Source organism: Staurois parvus, unplaced genomic scaffold (genome assembly GCF_062004578.1).
Source record: "Staurois parvus isolate SC_StPar_1 unplaced genomic scaffold, SC_StPar_1.0 ptg000745l, whole genome shotgun sequence".
NCBI classification, from domain to species: domain Eukaryota; kingdom Metazoa; phylum Chordata; class Amphibia; order Anura; family Ranidae; genus Staurois; species Staurois parvus.
In genome coordinates, this window is record NW_028318541.1 from 1,527,606 (window position 1) to 1,547,045 (window position 19,440).

Here is a 19,440-nt window from a genome sequence, read left to right on the forward strand (position 1 = left end):
ATGCAGAACTGCCTGATTTGCCCCAGAGGCAATAAACTGGCACCCTGTTTGTGTTAAAAAAGCCAGTTCAGAGGATTGACATCATGGGGTTTATTTACTAAAGCTGGAGAGTCCAAAATCAGACTCCCTTCTGCATAGAAACCAATCAGCTTTTAACCTCAGCTTGTTCAATGAAGCTTTGGCAATGAAACCTGGAAGCTGATTGGTTTCTATGCAGAAGGGAGTCTGATTTTGGACTCTCCAGCTTTAGTAAATAAACCCCCTATTGTCTAAATGTCTATGAGTACCTATGAGTAAATACATGGGGTTAGGGGGGATTTAATAAAACTGGAGCAGCCAGAATTTGGAGCAGCTGTGCACGACAACCAATCAGCTTTCCTTTTGATAGCTTAACTGAACAGGCTGAAGCTATAGAATCTGATTGGTTACTATGACCAGCTGCCTCAGAACCTGTCTGCTCCAGTACCTCATACTAAGAAAAATGTAATATATTGTAGCTCACCAGTCCTCAGATGTAGTGACTGCATTACTTTTTTCAGACTTTTTTTCCCTTTACTTTACCTGGTGATCCTGCCAGTAGCACGTCTTTCCTAGGATGGCAATGCTCACTGAAATGTATCTATGGAGGAGAAGCATTGGGACTACAGAACACCTCTTCTTATCTCCTTAACATAGGGGGAGTTGTTCTGTAGTCCACAGAGATAGCTGTGAGCAATGATGACTGAGTGCAGCACAGGCAGAGTGCACAGACGTTATCAGCTCCCTGGATGCCTGGCAGGATCAAGGGATATTATTTTGCACTTATTGAATAGATAAGAGTATATCCAAAAAAGCTTTCAATAGTATATTTACTTTCATTCTTTTTTATTATTTGTACAAAGTACAAAAGTAGAAAAAGAGTCATTCAGTGAGACCAAAATCTGGTACAATGATAAAAGATACAGTTGTGCAGGGCCAGTGCCCTGGTATACATACAGATAACGGAATAGCAGTAACAACGGCAAATTAACATGGGCAGTCAAAGCAAACAAAAAGTGCATGTACACGTCAGGAACCTCCTACAGAAGGAGAGGTACTTGGCAGGGCTAGCTTCGGTCTTGGAGATCAAGCCCAGGCCGAGGTCCTGATATACAGCCTGGCTAGGTCCTTTGTAACAAACTAGTATAGTCAAGAAAACCAAGAGTTGAAGAGACAGAACACAAGAGAACCGACAGCGATTGTAGAGTGAGAGGGCCCCTGGGCGTGAGAAAGTGGCCTATTCGGTAAAGACCCTTATTAAGCCACCACTGGAAGGCTTCGGGGTCCAGAACCGGGGGAAATTTAGGATTATTAAAAATATGGGATTTTGAAGGGAGAGATCATATTTGGATTATTTTGCACTCTATCCCACACATTCAAAGATTTTGACAGAGTGGGGTTAGAATCGGCATCCACTGTCATGATGGCTGCCATTTTAAAAAGTCCAGGGGAACCAGCTTAGCAGCCATTCGTTCCATAGATATCCAGTCTGGTTTTTAAGTACAGGAATATACCGCTGACAATTGAGCTACTTGAGCAGCTTGATAATAGCACAGCAGATTGGGAAGACCCAACCCCCAGCCGGTTTATGTGCAAAAAGAACCTGTCGCACTTTGAATGACAATTGCACGGTCATGCAACACTGTACCCATATGAAATTTTTATCATTTTTTTCAAATGTAATTGTCACTGGGTGTTTTATTTTTTGCACTATAAACAAAAAAAGAGCAAAGAATTTGAAAAAAAAAAAGTTTTTCTTTGTCTCTATTATAAAATTTAGCAAACAGGTAATTCCTCTCCTTCACTTCACTGATGTGCGTTGATGAGGCTGCACTGATAGGCAGCACTGATGGGCACTGATGAGGTGGCACGGATAGGCTGCACTGATGAGGTGGCACTGGTCGGCATTGATGAGGTGGCTCTGATGATGCTGCACTAATATGCAGCAATGATGGTCACTGATTGGCAATACTGATGGACATTGATGGGCGGCACTAACTGGTGGCACTGATGGGCGCAACTGATGGGTGGCACTGTTGGGAGGCACTGCTGTGCACTGGTGGATGGCACTGCTGGGCAGCACTGCAGGGCACTGATCATCAGTGCCATGATGATCAGTGCCAGTCTGCTCTGTGACAGCGTGAGGAAAGTGTTGCCGATAACCGACAACTATATTTACTCCGTGATCTGCTGTGTCATTGGACACAGCTGATCACGTGGTAAAAGGCTGCTGTGATTGGCCTTTTACATCATCACGTGATCAGATGTGTCCGTAGGACACAGCGATCATAGAGATTGCCGGGTGCACACACCTGGGGGTGCGCAGGAGGGCGCATTCTGGGAAGACGTCATATGACGCCCTCCCAGAACTGGACAGCCCTTCTTTGGTTAGCAAGTGGTTAAAGGAGAAGTGCAGGAAGTGAAAAAAAACTTAACATACATACTCACCTATATGGCTGCAGCCTCAATCCAATGCTGCAGCTGTCCCCGCTGGCTATAAGCCAGAGAACTGAGCAATCATTGTCAGGCACTGCTCTCTGCTCTTTCCCTTCAGTGCCCACTGTGCTGTGGAGGGAGTGGGAAAGGTTGGCTCAAGCTCTCAGCGGCACAGTGAGAGACTGAGCCAGCTGCCAGTCAGGCATCTGGGTGGATGTTGACATTATTGTCGGGATACATAAAGTGACTGGTGCGCTTTATGAGGTCAGCTGACAACAGACTTTAGCCCGCTGTTGGCTGATTATGGGTCTCAGGAGTACAAACGTAAGTGCATTCCTGTGACCCACATTTAAAGCTCTGGCCACACTTCTCTTTTAAGAGACCTCACTTTCCCTGTTGGGCTATGTATTGTATTTGTACAAAAATTCGTTACAGAGAATTCCGTAAAAGTGCCAAGGTTTTATCAGCAGGAATGAGACCCGATAGCGGGGGAAGGCAGAGCTGGGGATTCCTGACTGTTATTGGATGCCAGTGGGTGATTCAGCCTTTTGGCATTTGCCCACAGTCTGGGTCAGATTTAAACATTTAAGAAAAATCTACAATCAATTACTGTTTTAAAGCAGCATTAAACAATTTACAGGAAAAACTGAAGACCTTGTCCTGACACAATGCTGCTGACACCTATTGAAGGTGGTTCACAAAAAGTCTATATCCTACTCCAAATTATAATAGGTTCTCTAAACTGCATTTTGCAAATTGGCCAAATCAATATTTACCATAACAAAACACAGCTCCCAAACGGTCTTTTCTATACCCAAAGCCTTCTGCCGCTCTTTCCTTCACAGCTGTCCCTCTTGTAGGTTTGCTATGGATCTTCATATATAAATATGCTATTTACCAACAAGCAGTCTTCCTAACTAGCAAAAATGTCTCCATTTTGGAACATGATTGCCAGAATTCAAAATCTGCACAGAAAGTTCACAAGGCTGCAAAAAGACCTCACATCTAAGTGTGAGCTGCCAGCCGTGCAAGGGTTAAGGGTTCAAGTCTCATAGCTGAGATCCTTCTTTTCTTCTGAAACTTCCAGCGAAGTTGTTGCATGTGCTAGAGACACAAGGACTGTAATTTTACCACACTGCTGTTTCTGTATGTAATGAGTCACCTGAGTAGATTCTCCTGTCCTTTCCTAGTGTGGTTCCTGCTCCATCTGTTCACAGGAGCATTGGTAGATGATACGGCTTTTCTAACAACTTATTTTTTCAGTTTGTATCTCAAAGCTTGCAGTTTAGAACTTCGGGTAAGCCACTCTGGGGAATTACCAAAGAGAGGCACAGGCTTTATGCCTGCACCACTCTTCTAAGCTGAGAAAATGGAGCAGATGCTGCTCCTAAAAGACAAAAATCCCCTTTGCTAATTAGGAGTGTTTTGCTACCTGTATTATGCTGTGTCTCAGGCAGACATTGGCACAGACCAGTTCAGCTGGAGCTGCGTGCTCCAGTCCCCCTCCCCACTCTGCTAAGTGCGGGAGGCAGGAGGCTTGTCTATACAGGCTTGGCTTGTGCGGGTCAAATGCAGGAAAACTGCATCAGCAATGAATTCTGAATGATCTCAGAAACTTATGGAGGCCATACATGGTTCGAGTTCTGAACGATTTTTTGTCCGAAAAGTAATTTGTTCTGTAATCTGATGGTGCCACCAATAATTTCGAAAATCGGTCACTTTTCATGAATTTTCCAGCATGCCCGATAAACGAAATGGGGAGGAACCACTAAAATTGGCTGATAATATTCCCCCACTAACAGAGCAAAAATCGTATGATTATTCTTAGGTCCGATTTTCTTATGAAAATCGTTCGGAATTCGAACCATGTATGACCTGCATAAAACTGATGTCAAAACAAAGCTGACTTTGCCCATCAATGCCTGTCAACACTTACCCTTCATATGACTGGCCAGTCCAAATGGCACCAGAGCTATATATGAGGTCAAATATAAATTCTTAATAGATATATCTGCAAAGCTAAAATAAGTGAACACAATAATTGAATAAGTTAACATTCATATTCATGCATAAGCCCAATGATGTCTGGCTTTCTTTAAAGCCCATCTCCAGGAAAGGAACTACCCCCCCACATTTCAAGTGTTAAATGCTCTATTAGGTCTGGGAGGATGCAAAACGCAGCTTTGTTTACACGATCCTCCACTCCTGCAGGCTTCCCAAATAGTCATTTGAAATGAAGGAAGTATAACTGGGAAGCAGCAATGACATATAATTTGTACTTGAAGCACGGGAATGTTTCCTATTGTAGAAAGTTGGGAAGAATGTTGAGCAAAAACAAAGAACATTGCTGGACACAACTTTCGTGCAAGTGCATACATATGAGTACCAGTCCCTGCACACAGGTTACACATATAAAATATATTCAATTACATATACAAAAAATGCCTCATTTAAAACGCTTAATCTGGTGCATATTTCCAAGCTCTTTTATGCCCTTAGCCTGATCGCCATCTGGAAATGTTTGGAAAAATCTGTCATAAATCTAGCTTCAAAAAGTGTTTGCCTATTAGCATATGTGATGAACCAAAGGGTTGAAGAAGAAAAGAAAACTAAGGTGAACTGGATGCCTTAACCCAAAGCAGCAGTAGGCACTGACAGGTGACAGCAGTGGCACAGCAGCCCAGGAGAAGGGGGGGAGGGGGAATCCTATTCCGGCAGCTGAGCAGTGACTGAGTCTACAGCTGCTGGATGCTCTGTGCTACTGGCTAATGCAGCCTGAGAGGGCGTGAGCTTGACTTCCAGGGACTGAGCACAGTAATGAAGCTTTCTCAGTCTGCTCATACATTACTACGGAACTAGTACTTTACCGCTGCTGTCTCTCTCTCCCAATGACTGCTGCAGCCGGAGAAATAAGGAAGCTCCCCATGACAGCATACTGATATGAAGGTAAGGATTTCTCTGCAACCTTGCAGCCCTATTCATATAATCTGTGCATGTGAAGATCTCATTTATACAGCGCACTGCAAACTGTCTTTACTTCTCTGATACTGTTGGTTACCTGACTAGCAGTGACTGGCAAATGACACAATGACTATGAAGGTGCAGTTAGTCTGGATGTAGGTTCCATGTGCAAGGAGCAGAATTCTGTGAGCATTGGCATGTATATCAGTGGGGCATTTTCCAGGCATAGCTGTGGTTAGATGCAGTGGCGGTAGTGCTGTGTTGGCATAGGGTGCAGTGGGCAGCACGTTCTAATTGGATCCCATGAAGAAAACTGACAGCCAGCCAGCCTATGGCATTGGAAGCTGGAAACTGTACTGTGCTGGCAGTGTGTTGCCATTCATTTAGTGATTTTACTTTTGGTTTCTTCTGAGTATAGCATGCTTTCTTAATTGCTTTGATGGATAATATATAACAGATTGGACAGCTTGCTGTGGCATTTCAGAGTTATGCTGGCGGTGACAAATGTTTTCCTAACAGTGTGACAGCAGTTGTATCACTATTCTAGAAAGTGTGACAGTGTGGGGATAGGTGATGATGTATATTTACATGTATGTTTGATTTATGTACAATATATTTATGATATGATATATGTATGATATATATATGTACCCTTTCTCTGCCAGGGGTCACCTCCATACAACGGCATGGGACCTTGTATTTATACATTGCCAGTTTGACAGATCAGGATGCCGTCATTAGCTCCCCCTGTCTACTTTCCCAGATTTTGCTCTATTTATTCATTTCAGTTGTATGGATCATCAAAGGCATTTAACCCTTCTTATCATTTACTGCATACTGAATGTATCAAAGGATTCTGTTAACCCCTTGCTGACTAGACATCAAGTTGCAGCCTATACATTCTCACTCTTCCTTGCTTACTTAATGGAACAAATATTAAGGGCACCATGGGGTAGCCATCTTTAAAAACCCTAGCCTATAAAGTCACGTGATACCAAAGTTTAAGCCAATGAATGAATGGATGTGACAAGTCCTGAATGAAGGATGGTTAAACAGATTGTAGCAGATCTTCTCGCTGGGACAAGGCTGGGTTGGTACAATGTCCTGCCTTCCTCGGGACTGGGGATTTTTAATCTCTGCCTGTGGGTTGGAGAAGGGGCGTGGACTCGACATCAGCTGTAGGGAAAACAGCTGTCTCTTCAAGGGGAGTTCCTCATCGCTAGACACTAAGGGGCATTCCTTTCTTCCTCCTGTCATCATTAACCCTGTCCTGCACTTTCACTGCCGCCTGTTTTCTGTGAGGGCTGATTAACCATTTCTCTGCTTGCTGCAAGACTTGGAGTGTGCCCAGGAATCTGACACTGACAGGGTTAATTTGCCATGCTGTAATGATCTGGAAAGGAACACGAATATATACTTTTTTTTGTCTCTTAGAACAGAGCCCTTTTCTGTGTGTGATAATGACAGCAGTTAGCGGTGGTATATAGAATGAGGGAGTACAGTGGAGTTATTCTAAAGACATATGTGCAGGCGTCTCTGTAGCTTAATTCCTATGCAAACTGTGGCATCTGCCAAGACAAGAACTGTTCTCACTCAGCCACAGCTTGACGTATATCAGGGACTTCGCTAACCAGTGCCAATCACAGTGCCCCGTGGTACGCTGGCGCTGAGCAACGCTTTGATTCGTCTTTTGAGAGGACGATATTTGTTTAAGTAACAGACAGAAGCCCCTTCCGCTGTCAGTGGGTAATGTCTCAGACCTCCCCACCTCTGCGTAGGTAGGTTTCCTGGCCAGGAATCCACAGGGAGCTGATCAGAGAGGCTGAAGGATATATAATGACACAGTTACTCCTGGTATTTACTGCTACACCATGCTGGATGTGTACACTGGATACTGTCACTGTTAGATGAGGCACTTAAGTGAATTCCCATTCACTGCTGGGCAGAGCAGAGCTTGCGGTTTCCCAAATTTCACAGACGCTGCTGCTTAACCCTTGCCGGGCGTACAAGGACTCCTTCTCAATTCAATACTTCAGAGGAATAGTATGGGAAGCTTTGCAGTTCCACATAAAACAGAGATGTGAATGCATGAGGAATGGATAAAAGGACAAATGCTACTAAAAGGGCAGTTTCTCAATCAGTGCCAAACTACAAAAAATTATGGGGGGGGGGGGTGTTATCAAAACTGGAACAGACAGAATCTGAAGCAGCTGTGCATGGCAACCAATCAGCTTCCAACTTCAAACTATTCAGGTAAACTTTGAAAATGACAGAAGAAGGCTGGTTGCAATGCAAAGCTGCTCCAGATTCTGTCTCCTTCAATTTTGATAAATCCCACTCGCTGATTTTCAAAACTAGTGGTCCAGATTAACGCATGTGTAGATTTCAGTCCTTGATTCAGGAATGCATCCAAATTGCACACATTTTTGCAGCACACAAAAACATGCACTGTTTTTGCAGGTGCTCTACAGTACCAGGGGCGGACTGACCATTTGGAAACTCGGGCACTGCCCGAGGGCCCGGGGCCAGTAGGGGGCCCCATGAGATGCCCCTGGTACCTTTTTCATAGGCTTTTTTGAGTTTGGGCAAGGGCACAGGGGCCCCATGATCCCCTATTGCCCGGTGGCCCCATGAGTTGTCAGTCCGCCCCTATACAGTACCATTAACTTCACTCCTCCACACCTTGCTAAAGTGTTTTGAAAGATTAAGCGCCAAAAGCATGATAGAATGTCCATGCATTTTGGTGAAATGCAGCTTTTAACAGAAAATGTGCTTCTTTCTGTGCAATGTTCGTACAATGGGCAGTTCAATGAAATGAACAGGCTTCCTAATGCAGGCCATACATGGTTTGAATTACGAACGATTTTCATATAAAAATCGGACCTAAGAATAATCGACAATGGCATCATCAATGGGGCAATGGCATCGACCGCTTTTCGTGGTTCCTCCCCATTTTGTTTATCGGGCACCATCGGATTATAGAACGAACGACGTTTCGATTTTCAGACAAAAAATCGTTCAGAATTCGAACCTTGTATGGCCTGCATTAAACAAGATGCATGATGCACTATCACACCTGTGTATGTGTGTATACAGCCTAACACTGGTGCCACTCCCTTATGACTTACAGCTATAACATGCTGACTATATGGCTTGTCTAGGTAATATGGTAAGCAGGATTTTATACATACAACCTTGGTTAAATGGTTCAAATACCAGCTGTGAAACTATCTACATAGATTTTTTTTATTTTCTCCCCATGCTTATGGGGGTTTACTGCTCTATTTTTTCCCAACAATTGAAGACAGACATACCTGTTGGTAATGTGCAACTTCCAAATTCACCCTTCATGTCCGTATGAGGTAAAGAAATTAGATAGTGAGTTCCTTCAGGGACTGATATGACCAGATTTGTATAATATTTAGCGCTTAAACTTCCATAAATAACAATCAAATACATAAGAACCTAATCTATTCAGTCAAGGTGAATATCCTAACCTAATATAAATTCACCTTTCTCATCACACACATGAACTGAAACTTTATTTTATAGCTAATCAAGGTTGGACAAAACATTATAGAATTCAGGGACCAGACAGGCTAATCTGACAGTCAGCAGGTGATTTTTATCATTCAGGCGTTAGATGCTCCCGCCGATATCCCCCAAAAAAATGACAGAATTAGGGGATGGCTGTAAATTTTTATTCACCTCAGTTACCAGGTTACCCATCCAGTTTCTGTGAATTATCCACAAAACATCTCCCTATACTGACCCCTAAAAGGTTGTACTACTACTGCCACTTTACGTGTCCTGATGACCAATATCACCAGAAATGAAAGTGGGGGGAATCCAAACTTTTGAGTTGCCACCAGAACAGAGAATGGAGGGAACACTTGTTCCAAATACAAGGGATTTCTCTTACATTGGAAATATATATTTTCTCACTTCCTTCTAAGTCTACAGGTCAGGAAGTATAGGGAAACCCAGCTAATGAGACCGAGATGGCAAAAAACTGACAGTGGTTTTTACACATCCCCACTAAAAAAAGTTTTGGCTTCAGATATTTTTTAAAGTTGAACTTCAGTCTAAATATCTATTGTATCTTTTAATAATCAATTCTCTACTGTAACCAAATCTTAACACAATAACAGCAAAAGTGTATGAATAAACCACCGTGAAACATGACATCCACATTGCATGCTGAATCTTTCTTCTTGTTCATAAGACTGATCCACACTGTCTTCTCCCCTCTACCAATGCTTCAGATCTTGTAAACAACAATGTATTGTCTTTGCAGGGCATCACTTGATGTCTTTACATCAGAGGTGTCTGGGATGGGTGGATCTGTTTTGTGATGCTCTCCTGTCTGTCCCACCTATGCATGTCCTTACCTCTTGATGGCCAGCATATGCAAATGTCCATGTCCCTGGAGGGTAAATGACGGCGCTGCTCAATGTGGGAGGTTATTTGAGAGTGTGGAACTGCCTAGTCACCACCTCTTTGACATTTTTCAAGAATCATGGGAAATATAGTTCTGTGAGCCCGGTTACATCCATTGGTTGGAGGAATGATGTATGGCACATCAAAGATCCATCCTCCAGGCTGACAAACATTGATGAAAAGATGGGGAGTAACATCACAACAACTTAAAAATCATTTATCTTGAACATATTTTGAGTATAATATAGGTTTTTTTTGGCAAGTTAACATCCACTCAGTCACATCACCTTGCTACTTTGCACACACTTCCTGGGTGGGCCTTCTGGCTAGCTCAGAGGAACCATAATACCGTCTGGTAGGCCCGCCTTGTGTACTGTGCATGGCACTTATTAATTTCTATTTATGCACATATTTATTACAAGCATTTACACTACACATGTGGTTTATTTTTTTTTTTTCAATCACTAGGCCAGTGGGTGCAGGTTTGTCACCAGGGGGATCTGTGGCCTTTGGGTCTTTTTCCTATCCCCAAACAGGGGTCTTGCTTTGGGAGAGCCCTCGCCAAGTACTTGGAAGACCAGCTTTTGGCATGTTCCGAAAGAGCGGGGTCCACCTGACTTTGGCCTAGGTAGACCAGAATGCCTTGCCCCTGTCAGAAGTCTTGTGCCCCAGGGGATTCAGGGATTAAGATCCTTCCTCTTCAGAGGTCCGTTTCATTCTGTACTTTTGTGCACTTTTTGTGTGCTGCGATTTCACAGTTCACTTTTTTTGTTCACAGGGTTGTGACAAGCACGAAATCATGTAGCTTTGAAAACAATTTAAAAACATTTTTTGAGTAATTTTATTGAAAATTGGGAACATAAATTAATAATTGAAATTCATGGTCATCTTCAAGTTCAGCTTTACCAACTATAGACTTTTTTTGTCTTAGTAGCTTGCAGTTAAAGTATATTGAAAACCCAAACTGTTTTTTATTTTTTTCATTCTGAATAGAGGTGGGAATGGTTAAATTCCCTTTACTCCATGTTCTGTAGTTCTGTAAACACAACAGGAAGTGAGAAGAAATATTCTCTTGAAAAGCTGTAACCAGAATAAGTGTCGCCACTGGAAGATTTCCTTTCTATTTTTGTTCTGATGACAATTAAAAACTTGCTGCCACTTTCTGTATCAGTGACAATGGTCATCAAGACAAACTGAGGTGAATCTCCCTAGTGGGGTACACAGACAGCAATAAAAACTTCTCACCACTCTATCCAAAGAAAAAAAAAGGTTTTGAAGACACATTACCTAATGTTGTCTATTTTCTACACTGTAAAATATTTGTGGTACAGATCCAGTAGAGGTAACACTTTAACTTTATTTAACAGAGCAATTACTAAGTTCACAATGGTACAGGAGCACTTTGACTGGTTTTCTACCAACTGGAAGAAACAGTAAAGCTCAGTGGGATGTGTTGTCCGTCATGGCCCAGAATTCAAACACAGAGTCTGGGTTAGAACGGAACCAAGCTAAGAAAATGCAAGACCTTTTTTTATGAAGGAGTAAGAGTAAGACACTGAGTTCCCCTTAAAGTGGGCTTGTACTGTGGAAGATGTACCCAAAAAAGCAAGCAGATGACGGAGGACTAGTTTCCAGTATTGCCCTCTGATCCCCTGTAGCTGATTTCTTTTCCACATTACTGACTTCCCATGCCTTGTTCTGCATTGTGCCTCTGTGTGGAGGAGGCCACACTGGTAGAGGAGCATGCTTTCTCATGTCAAACTTGCCCCCTGAAGAGTGGGGGTTCTGATGACTGGTAATGTTCTAGAAACAGCAGGAGAGGTGGATGAAGCACAAATACACAGCATAAATGACTTCAAGTACAGCTTCCTCTCCAGCAATGAAAACAGTGAGCAGCACAGAAGTGACTTCTCCAAATCTCAGTCCAAATCTGTGGAGACTAGCAGAGGTGGTGCTAGTCATACAGCAAATATACAACTATGAGTCCTCATGCACACGGGACGTTTTTACAGCGGCTGTTTTTGGCTTTTGACGTTTTTTTTCTACAGCCAGTAAACTCCCCAGCATGTTATCCTATGTGTCCATGTACATATAGACTGTAATCAATGTTTTTTTGGCAGGGACGTGTTTTGGCTGGAAAAAAACTAGTAGGTTTCTACAGGAGTTTTTAGCTGTAAAAATGCTCTAACACTGAAAAACGCGGTAAATCAGCGTTTTTGGACAGTTTTTTTTACTAACTTTTTTTTATTGTTTTGGTAAAAACTAAATATAGAAAACGCTAAAAAAACGTGGCAAAACGCAGCTAAACGCTAATACAAAAACGCTGAAAAAACTCACATTTGTAACGTGACTTTACAGAGCTAACATCACCAGAGTTATTAAAACGCCCCGTGTGAATGAGTCTGTAGAGGCAGGAGCGCCTAAGCATAGGAAGCTCATTACAATTTTTAGAGAAGAAATTCAAGCCAAATGACCTTGAGACTGGATTCACCATTTTAAGCAACTTTAATTCAATGAAATTGCATTTTAAATAGAAATTCCATCATTTCCTCTTTGTCTGGTTCACATTCATGCACTGCAGTTTAGTGTGAAAAGGAAAGGGAAACTATATAGACTCTTTCAAACCTACATGTGTGCACTTCCAGGTGAGATGCAACACACTTGAACAATCTGAATCCAGCCTGAAGTTAATCTAAAGCTGGAACATTTGTTTTTTTTCTTTTTTGGGATGTGTAGTGGGGATTTGTATATAGTGTATTATTATTATTATTATTATTATACAGTATTTATAAAGCGCCAATAGTTCGCTCAGCGCTGTACATTACAAAGGGGGACAGAACATGTGACAGAACAATAATACAATGCAAAACATGAGGGGATCGAGGGCCCTGCTCTTTCGAGCTTACAATCTAGGAGGGAGGGGATGGTGGCATAGGAGGAGATAGCTATGGGGGATGGAGTGGTAGGAAGAGTGGAGGAGGTCGGCAAGTTAGCAGGGGGTGGGGTAGGCTTCCCTGAAGAGGTGGGTTTTCAGGGTGCACCTAAAGGAGAGGAGAGTAGGTGATAATCTGAAGGGTTGGGGCAGGGAGTCCCAGAGGATGGGTGACACCCTGGAGAAGTCCTGGAGGTGGGCATGGGAGGAGGAGACCAGGGAACTAGAGAGAAGGAGGTCTTGTGAGGAGTGGGGTGTGCATGCTGGGTGGTACTTGGATATTAGGTCGGTGATGTAGTTCAGTAGATGTGGGTGAGGGAGCAAAGGATGGAGGGGGAAGAAGGTTGTAGGAGTTGTGAGGGGATAGGGTCGAGGGGGCATGTGGTGAGGCAGGCATCAGAGAGGACCTTGGAGACTTCCTCGATGGTAGTAAGGTCAAAGTGCGGAGTGTTGTGGGGGCTTCAGTATGAGGAATGTAGGGTGGGGTGGAAATGGAGGTCAGAGCAGTGGTGGGGCCGTGGGAGAGGGGTGATGAGGGGGTAGCTGAGTGAGGGGGAACGGGGTTGGAGGGAGTTTGAGCAGCGACGAAGTCCCTGCGGGTTATGTCGAGGGAGAGGGGGGATGACGGGGTAGCTGTGTGAGAGGGGACGGGTTGAGAGGGAGTGTGAGTTGTGGCGATGTCCTTGCGAATTGTATCAATCTTGTTTTTGAAGTGATTGGCAATTTCAAGGGCGGTGAGTGAGGTGCTGGGTGGAGGTGGGGGTGGAGAGAGTAGAGAGTTGAAGGTGGAGAAGAGTCGGCAAGGATTGGAGGAGAGGGCCTTGATGAGGGTTTCTTTATCCCAGCTGGGAAGATTCACTCTATATGTTCCAGCGACCATTTCAGAATGTGACTGAAATTCCAAAATTTTACAGCTGTCACCAGAATAGGAATAAAGGAGGAATCTTCCAATGGGGACACACCTGTTAAAGAGACTATTGCCTAAGAGGGGACTACACTTCACTTTGGAGAGTTTACCTGTCAATTCTTGTGTCTCTAACACAGAAAACGTATGGAAATCTTTCAAATGTAACAAAGTTTTTTCCTTTTCTATCAAAAACCGAAAAAAGTAAAAGTGTTAGACTTTATTTAAGCCATTGCCATTTCACTAACAGAAGCTCAGGAATTAAGATCTCATCACTACAGATAACTAGTGGATATTTCAAGCCACTAACATTTACCCAAAACCAAAGTATCAGCTTTGATTGGGCTGACCTTTAAAAAAGAATATTTTTCCTACTCTGAAGATGGCCCCAGAATATTTCTCTCTCGGTAACATACTTCCAAAAAAACAAAGTAGACATATAAAAAACAATACTTCTTAAAAGAGAAGTATGGCTGTATAAAAAAAAATAAAAGAATCCATACTTACCAAGATGGCTGCAGCACCGATCCCAGCTACAGCTGTCCCCACCCCCTCTAAGACCGTGAACTGAGCGATCAAACACTGATCGCTCAGTTCTCAGTCTTCATTGAGCAAATAGTCAGTGACTGTCAGACAACAACTTTGTGCTTTGCCCCCTGGGCTGTGGAGGGGGTGGGAGTGGCTGGCTCAAGCTCTTAGCAGATTGCTGAGAGGATGAGACAGCTGTGGTCCAGGCATCTGGGTCAATCCTGACTTTAAAGTCGGGATCTTTCCAGAGCCTGGACCAGCTGAGTGACGTCAGCCCACAGGAGTGCAGAATGAAATCCACAGAAGCATAGCCAAAAATATCTCTGGCTATACTTCTTTAATGAAATAATTTCAAAAGGTATTTTACTATGATCCATACATATCTTCATTAATGATCTAAATTGCTTGGCAATGGAACTTGAAGCTCCAGTTTATCAGTATTTCATACAGCTCTGCAGAATAGACAGACTAAGCATTCTAATGGGTGAAAGCTATCAATTTGTATTTATTTTGCAGACAGTCTCTGTGGATTATAGAAGGTATGGCAGGTTATTTGACATTGATCTGACTGGATGTGGACTGTGCTGCCTGTTTCATCTGTAGGTACAGAAGGGTTGGATTCTGCTGCTGACAATCTGTATGGCTTGCTGTGAATGTGAGCTTCAAGTTTAGTAGGATGAGAGTAATGTTTTTCCATTTAGCGTTTATTTTTCCTCTCCTTGTTCCCTCTCTAAGAAATGAGGTGTTCTGGGGTTAGCTCATAAAGTTAAGGACAAGCAGCGGTGTCTGGAGCCAGTGGCAAAGCAGGACTTTAGTATGCAGGCCTTACACTTAACATGTAATATGTACTGTATCTCTCTGTGCTTACTCATTCCTACATCATACACCTTCTAGAAATGCTTCTATGGGCAGGAAGAAGGAAGTCACAGCATTCCACATTAACTCTCATTTGTTAGTGCAGCTTAATATAGCAAATATGCCATGGAACTAAAAGTGTCAGAATGACAGGACTGAGGACTACCTGAGCGCAATGAAACTTGAAGTTCAACAAAAGCAGGGCACAGCCTTGAAATGGATGCCTGTAAAGTGAAGCAACGAAATGTACAAAAAAGTCTGAGATGCTTTCTAAGCAGTAAGGAGCATGAGCCTTTTTGATTGCAGAGCTATAGGTCTGACTCAGCAGCCTCAGACCACTGCAGAGAGACCACTGCTTCCAACAAACAGCAAGAGGTTTTTTTATGCAGCATGCTCGAATAGGACAGTCTTTTCTATTCAGGATGTAGCTACTTTCTAAAGAAAATCAGCTCCAGGTATTTAGCCATTTTGGAAAATGTTCTGGATTACCAGGGATTAAGTCCAACAAGATGCATGCCATCTCATTGAATTGCCTCTTAATTTATAAAAATACATTTTTTAAGTAGCGCTTGGAGCATAGCTATCACTATACTTCTGGCACTCCAAATTTGGACCTTCTGGTTTCAGCAGCTCCAGAGTCACATGCAGTGGCTCTGCTTGCCCCTCACCTCATCCTGCCCAATCACAGAGTACTTTGTGTTACAAGAACCCATTCACAAAATACAAAGGCTCATGTGAGTGTGCAGCAGAGGGGAAGGGAGGGCAGAGGTGCTTCGTGTGAAAAGGCAGCATCTTCCCTGTCAGAGCCCCTCTGAGCATAGTGATAGCTGTACTTCCTGAGTTCCATAAAACTGTCAGATGTCAATTAAAGACACAAGTCCACTAGGTGGTATGCTCCTCATTGGATTCATCTTAGTATGCAAGAACTTTTTACAGATTGGCTGAAGTCCTGGAGTTCAGATTTAAACTTTTAAGCTAAAGGTTCAGTTTTGTTTGGCAAATTAGTTGTGTTTACTGGAAAGTATTAGCAGCTTACCAAATGCTTTTACTGGTGTTGCCCTTTAAGGCCAAAGATTAAAACCTTCTCTAATGTCTTATAGTATCGTGTACTATTACTGCTACTACTACCACTAGGTTATCTGTAGTAGGGTTGTTAGAGTTTGCTCTAGGGACACGCATTCCATAGAAAGCTGATCTATTTTCGAACAATAATTTCCAGGAAACAAAGTCGGTCATTGTGTCTAAAATGTACGCTAAATCTGCCCCTTAGCACCTCCTGCTCTTACATTACACTCTACAGTGTCGGTACCTCAGTCCTGCCCTGAAGCAACGCCTTCTGTCAGTGACCCATTATTTACATCAAGCTCTGCAATAGCAGTTACTTGCTTGCTAGTGCAGTGTATTGTGTAAGTGACATGACAGCTGTAAGGTAATAATACCTTGCAGAGCTTGCAATTAAATTTAGGTAAAGTGACTTAAGTTTCTGAAGAAATATTTGGATCCTTTATCCATTGGCACATAGCATGTGTATGCTGTAGGAGGTGGATGGTGCTGGTATAGCTGGGAGGCCCTTAGATTATTAAATAAACTGCTTCCATTTCACATCTGTTTGTCTGGTCTGTGCCTCTCAGACCGTGTCTGCACTGTCTAGCATTGTGGAGCTGAATGCACCATAACCTACTACAATATATCCATGTAACTATGAAATGTCAAAAACATTAGATCTAGCATTGCTCACCTGTTGGCAGTACATATTTCTATTCAGTTATGTCTCCTTCAAACAATACATCCAAACAGAACATAATGTCTACCTAAAACTATGATCCAGGCCACAACCACAAAAGAAGTTTAATCTGACATAACTTTCTTTTTATAGCCTATTACTAACACATTTGGCTGCTGTCAGTAGATTTAAACATACACACCAGTCAGATTTTGCATTCAAACTGTCTCAAAGCATAGAATCTACCCGCTGAATGGCATTTACTTGCACCCCAGGGGTCACCTGTTTCCCATCTGTGTGTTGCGTTGACAATAAATAGCGCATCAGTTTTTCTGTCCTTTAAGGTACACTGACAGCTCATTCAAAATGAATAAGATGTCTTAGGCCGCATTCACACGTGTTTAGAGGCAGGCTATGAATTTCTGCAGGGGACTTAAAGCAGAGTTCCAGTCACACTGTAAAAAAAATAAAAGTCAGCAGCTACAAAAACTGTAGCTGCTGACCTTTAAAAAACAACCACTCACCTGTCCCACGATCCTGCGGTGTCCTACCCACAGCCCGTTTCACCGGCTTCACAGCTGGGTGCCCACTGCGCATGTACAAGTAGTGCTGTGCCTTTTAAATAGTCCCGTAGTTTTACGGGAGGGGGGGGGTCAACTTCCACTACCCCCTCCCCCAATGGTACCAATCCTTACCAGGAACAAGGTCTTAGAGCAGAACTTCTCCTTTTGGGTGGAGCTTCACATTAAGTTGCCCATAGATGTATAGAATTTAAAACAGAAAGTCTTAGGAAAATTGGTAGGAAAGTTCTCAGAACATTTGAATGTTGCTCAAAAGATTTTGTTTGCTTTTAACATTTAATTTTGTAATGAACTGACACTTACCAAATGAAAACCATATAGTGTTAGAAATTCATTTGTTTGAGACAAATTTTCCATCCTACTCCTTCGAAACTTCTCGTCATTGCAGTAAAAAATGTTCATCAATTTGACCCATTACAGGTTACAAAAACTAACAAACTTTCTTAGAACATTCTTTTCATTTGAAATTCTACCCACCTATGGTCAGCTTCAATGGGGTTTGTGTTAACAGATGCAGGCACAAAGCACAGTAGAAAGCAATGAAAAGCTGAAAATGACCATAGCCCTTTGCGTTCATTCACATGTAGTGAAGTAATTACCTAGAAATGACTGGTCCAGGATGCAAATAGTTTGCATCTAGAGGCAATCATTCACAGGTAATCGATGCATGTTTGATTACATGTGAACGGATGTGGGCGCTGTCAGCCTCTCATTATACAGGTCTTTCTGCTTACAGCTGTTTATACAAACCCCAATGAGTTTCCCTAAGGAATTTAAAGTTTGCCCCTAAGTGCAAGTGTGACATATTTCCAGAAGCCTGGCTGAACAAATCCCAGGGATGGCATCATCCCATCCAGCCTTGTTGCTAGGACGTTGCTAAGACACTCCCAGCTGACTCAAACCTTTTCTCTTTCCCCTGTTGCATTAGTTTTGAGCTTAGTGCTGTGATGGAGGAGATAGTGAACTACACATGTGGGGGTTTGAAAGATCACTCCTGTGATTGGGGGTGAGCAGTAATGGTAATGGCTGGGAGTGTCTTAGTAAAGTCCTAGCAACAAGGCAGGAAGAGGGTATGGGAGGTATGTAAAAGGCTTACACCTATAGCATTATCCAGCTGTAGTCAAAGCTGCACAGTTTTTTTTATCTACAGGCGGGGCGCATAGACAGTTTTTGGTGTGGTTGAACTAACCCTTTAATGTTTTGTGTCAATGCAATGCATTGGGGATTTACTAAAACTGGAAAAAAACTCAGAATCTGGTGCAGCTTTGCATGGTAGCCAATCAGCTCCTAACTTTAGCTTGTTCTATTGAGCTTTGGCAATAAAACCTGGAAGCTGATTGGTATCTATGCAGAGCTGCATTAGATGTCGCACGCTCTAGTTTTAGTAAATAACCCCTATAGTGTAAATGGTTTCTATATGTCTATGTTTTATGCCTTTGAAAATTGTCAATTAGTTTGTTGGTTCCCCTGCATCTCACCTTTCTAGAGCTTTCTTTACCGACACCTACTGTACACAAATTGTGTATTTATTACTACTAATACCTTTCTGATCACTGTACAAAAGAAATAACTCCAGAATTCTAAAGGAAATGCCCTTAGCCTGCTGCTATCTATCCAGACAGGCAAAGAAAAAAAAAGTGGTAACTACACTAGGCAGTGGTACTGTGCAGCTGTTCAGACTGTGAGAGGATAGAAGAAAGAATTTGAAAATCACTGAAAATTGGCAGCTGTATCTTGCTACTTCCCTTTACTCTGCAAATCATTGACAATTGGCTGTACTTCCTCCCCATCCCAATGGCTCAATAAAGCACAGCTGGCACACAAACTGCTCCTCTAAATCTTGAACTCGGCGATCTTACCAATCTGTTGATGCAGTGAAACCGATTCCTGTCGTAACTCATTAAACCTGACATGAATTCAGCATGACTACGCTTCATATTTGTATTCAAAGAGTAAGAGATCAGAGAAAATAATACACAGCCCTGAGTGCAACCTTCTGGGCTACAGCAAGCAGATTTTTCAAAAAGCACATAATCATGGCACTGCACTAGTGGGGATCATG

General features: G+C 42.7%; 1 protein-coding gene across 1 annotated transcript in view; it reads left to right on the plus strand.

The window, feature by feature from the left end:
* The first annotated feature begins 5,301 nt into the window (after positions 1-5,301).
* ZNF469 (zinc finger protein 469) overlaps positions 5,302-19,440 on the plus strand; it is a 126,509-nt gene continuing 112,370 nt past the window's right edge. The window contains exon 1 of the mRNA XM_089654124.1: positions 5,302-5,400. The gene's annotated coding sequence lies outside the window, so the exon portion shown is untranslated. The remainder of the gene's footprint in view (positions 5,401-19,440) is intronic.